The sequence below is a fragment of the Theropithecus gelada genome, chromosome 3 (genome assembly GCF_003255815.1).
Source record: "Theropithecus gelada isolate Dixy chromosome 3, Tgel_1.0, whole genome shotgun sequence".
Lineage (NCBI taxonomy): Eukaryota > Metazoa > Chordata > Mammalia > Primates > Cercopithecidae > Theropithecus > Theropithecus gelada.
Genome location: NC_037670.1, coordinates 51,597,994 through 51,602,494, shown reverse-complemented (window position 1 = coordinate 51,602,494; position 4,501 = coordinate 51,597,994).

Genomic DNA, 4,501 nt, shown 5'->3' with positions numbered 1-4,501 from the left:
AACCCACCCCAGCTGCATAGGAGCTGTGGCCCCAGGATGCCCGTTTCCCCCTCTGTAAAAGGGACACAGTTTTTTGGTAGAAACAGCAGCTGTGACTGAGGGACAGTCATGACTGGCATCTCTTCTTACCCAGCTACAGCACTGGGGTAAGTCACCAGCTCAGCTCACCGCTGTCCAGTTGGCAGAGGCTCTGAGTCCCCCAGCAGATGACCTGAATTGGGCCCGGGGAGGGGGCTGGGGAGCCTGGAGCCCACCCGCCCAGGTGCCAGCAGCATGGGGATTAGGGTAGAGAGGGTGTCTGGAGGCTTAAGGCAAGGATGGGGAGGCGGTGGGGAAGAGCAGGCAGGGCAGCTAGCTTCCAGGGAGGGAAAGTTGGGGAGTAGACTGGGCTGATAACAGAGGGGTTGCTGGGGTTGCAGGCTTGGGAGGTGGCGGGCAGTGGGCACTCGCAGTGTGGGGGGGCGGGGACATGAGGGAGGGCGCTCACCATGAGTGGCTGGTCCTTGGGCTCCATCTCTCTCAACACCACCGGGCTGTCCCGGGCCGGGGAGGGACCTGCGGCCTCGCAGGAGGGCATGGGCAGTGGGACGCACTCCCTGCTATCCCAACAGAGGTGAGACCTGCCTGCACTCAGCCCCGCCCCGCCTAGGTAACATCAGCTGGGCCTCGGGGGAGCCGGGCTGGAACCGCTTAGGTGGTTGGGGCCCCAAGGAGCAGGGTGGCCCTCCCGATCACCTCTGCACACAGGGACAGCAGCCTCTCTCTCCACCCTCACTATGGCAACCCCGGGTTTCCACGTGCCTCACCTGGTGCACATGAACCGGCCTGACATCCACCAGGATGCAGGTGGAGGGACTGCCCCTCTTCTTTGCAGGGTGGGTCCCTCTCCCACCTTGAGCCCAGGAGAGGCGCTGCCCACCCCAGGACCCCTCACGCAGAGACTAGGATGGACCTGGAGCTTTTCTCCTGAAGCAGACAAATGGCAGCAGCTGAAGCTTCACTCAGCAACTTGAGCAACTTGGACTCCAAGTGCCGTTTCCAACGGCGACCACGCTTTTTTTTTTTTTTTTTCCTGTCACCCAGGCTGGAGTGCCACGGTGCAATCTTGGCTCACCACAGCCTTGAACTCCTGGGCTGAAGTGATCCTCCTGCCTCAACCTCCCGAGTAGCTGGGACTGCAGGCGTGCACCACCATGCCCATTATTTTATTTTATTTTGAGACAGAATCTCGCTCTGTCATCTAGGCTGGAGTGCAGTGGTGCAATCTCAGCTCACTGCAACCTTCGCTTCCTGGGTTCAAGCAATTCTCCTGCCTCAGCCTCCCAAGTAGCTGGGATTAGAGGCACCTGCCACAATGCCTAGCTCATTTTTGTATTTTTAGTAGAGACGGGGTTTCATCATGTTGGCCAGGCTGGTCTCGAACTTCTGACCTCAGGTGATCTGCCTGCCTTGGCCTCCCAAAGTGCTGGGATTACAGGCATGAGCCACCATGCCTGGCCCACGACCACGTCTCTGATGCACTAGGCGTAGTCTCCTCCGCTTTCCCAGTCAGTGCTCAGATTCGCTCTCAGGTGTATTCAATACCTAAAGACTGTGCTCAACTTTTCCACTGCAAGCCCGGGCGCAGGGGGGACGCCGAACTGTGAACCCACACCCCAAGGTCACCTTACCCCACCAGGCTGCACTAACCAGAGTGCAGGACGACACTGCCCAGAGCCAGGGTCGGTGCCAAGCACAGAAACCCGCTCCTGCACTGACAGAGATCACACCAAGGCCAGGCCGGGTGTGATGCATGCCTATCGTCCCAACTACTCAGGAGGTTGAGGCATGAGAATCTCTTGAACCCGGAAGGCAGAGGCTGCGGTGAGTTGAGATCATGCCACTGCACTCCAGCCTGGGCAACAGAGCAAGACCCTGTCTCAACAAACACAAACACACACACACACACACACACACACACACACAAAAAAAAAAAAAAAAAGGAAAGAAATCACGCTAAGATTAGATCCAAGCTGTTCAAACCTGGCAAGTCCAACTTCATGATTCTAACTATGGAGTTGAAAGGGCCTGGGGGTCCATGCCCGCCAGAGTAGGCGACTCAAGCCCTCCCAAGAGCCACCGTGCCTTTCCTATAAGCCGACTGCCTGGCAGCTCAGCTGGGCAAGGCCAGGGCATGTTTGGCCACTTCCCTCTTCCTTGGCATCCGGGTCAGTGCTGTGCTGCAGGAAACCCCTGCCAGGTGGATTTGGCAAGGATGGGGCGACACCTCCAACACCCACATCCCATTCCTCTATGAGGATGAGGCTCCAGCGTCTGACCAAGGCACTTGCCAGGAACACAGCTATGGGTCCCCGCGTTCTTGCCTGCCTTGGCCTCCCGAAACACAACCAAGGCCGTGCCTGCAGCAGGGGTCCCATGCCCACCCTGACGTCCTGAGCCTGCCAGCCCTGGGGACCCTGATACCCAGGAAGTCCCTCCGCAGCAGGCGGGCTCTGGGAGATCCACGTCTACCGTAGCAAAGTTAAAACCAACACGAGGGCTTCAGAAATCTTTTATTTATGAATTATATGCAACAATGACAACTAGTACATTTAAAAGTGGGAAGTTAATGTTTTTAGAAGGTCTGTTCTACCATGACAGTTCTACCACAATCTGTCATGTGGTAGAACTCTGTGTCTTTCTTCTTTCCATGAAATCAGAAAAACTGTTTCTTGGCACACTAGAGTTTAAGCAGCGAGAGTGTAAACAAGAATTACTAATAAAATGTGCACCGGAGGCTGGGCGCGGTGGCTCACGCCTGTAATCCCAGCACTTTGGGAGGCCAAGACGGGCGGATCACGAGGTCAGGAGATCGAGACCATCCTGGCTAACACGGTGAAACCCCGTCTCTACTAAACAAATACAAAAATTAGCCGGGCGCGGTGGCGGGCGCCTGTAGTACCAGCTATAAGGGAGGCTGAGGCAGGAGAATGGCTTGAACCTGGGAGGCGGAGCTTGCAGTGAGTGGAGATGGCGCCACTGCACTCCAGCCTGGGCGACAGAGCGAGACTCCGTCTCAACAACAACAACAACAACAAAAAAGTGCACCGGAGGGACACAGGACAAACGGCAGGATTGCAACCATTCTACAGTTTTAGAATCGCAGATGAGAGAAACGTAGGGCTCATAAAAAAGAAAATGCACCAAGGCACCCTCCACACACCTGGGAGACCGTGGGACCCGAGGCTCTAGGCCACTCCTCCAGGGCGGCAGGCGCCTGGGTCCTCTGCCCCGTGAATTACAGCCCCTCCGTCTCCAGACGTTGCCTTAGGTTTGTAAACACCCCTTGGCTGTGAGTTCTGAGTGCTGCCTCAGGTCTGACAAGTTGAAAAGAGGTGGATGAAACTGCAGGGTCACAGGTGCTGCTGGGAAGTGAGACCCTGTAAACAGGAGGTGCTGAAATTCCCCCAATTTATGTGCTCCCTTCCCAACAGGAAACAATTTCAAGATGACCGCATAAAAATGGGCAGAACTGGCCAGGCATGGTGGCTCACACCTGTAATTCCAGCACTGTGGGAGGCTGAGGCAGGAGAATCGCTTGAACCCGGGAGGAGGAGGTTGCAGTGAGCCAAGATCGTGCCACCGCACTCCAGCCTGGGCGACAGTGCGAGACACCGTCTAAAAATTAAAAAACGGGCAGAACTGACCATTCTCAATACAAGTTTCCCAACATGTCTAAGTCCAGGGAAAAGTCACACGGTTCTCACCACGGAAAACGACCAGCATCTTTCACAGAAAACAACACAACCGAAGAGACTGGTGTGCCTAGTGCATCGCCGGACACAGGGTGGCCAAGTGTGTGTGACGACTGGACAGGACAGGGCCCTGCGGAGGTCTGGCTGGGCAAGCAGGCCCTTGCCACTGGGGAGGGAGGCAGGCACCAAGTTCAAGGTCACTATCTACATTCAAAGAGAGGAGAAAGACGGCTGTTTCATACAAGTTTGCTTTTATTTCCACGTTCAACCTGTGGAGAAAACCGGCCACAACCTGCACGGTGGGGGTATGAGGCATGGCGGCGCCCTCCCGGTGGGTCTCCGGGACACGTCCAGCACTGCCCGCGATGGGGATGCAAGTCCTTCAACGGAAACGCCGCTCAGCTGTGTACAGGCACCGTGGAAACATCACTGGGCGCAGAAGGTGCTGCCGGCGGCGTTGCTAAGAGTCTACAGAGCCAATACCAGTGGTTCCGACAGAAAACTCCAAACAAGAAAGAAGTGGGCCGGGCGTGGTGGCCCACGCCTGTAATCCCAGCACTTTGGCCGAGGCGGGCGGATTACGAGGTCAGGAGATTGAGACCATCCTCGCAAACACGGTGAAACCCCGTCTCTATTAAAAATACAAAAGATTAGCCGGGCGAGGTGGCAGGCACCTGTAGTCCCAGCTACTCGGGAGGCTGAGGCAGGAGAATGGCGTGAACTCGGGAGGCGGAGCTTGCAGTGAGCCGAGACTGCGCCACAGCACT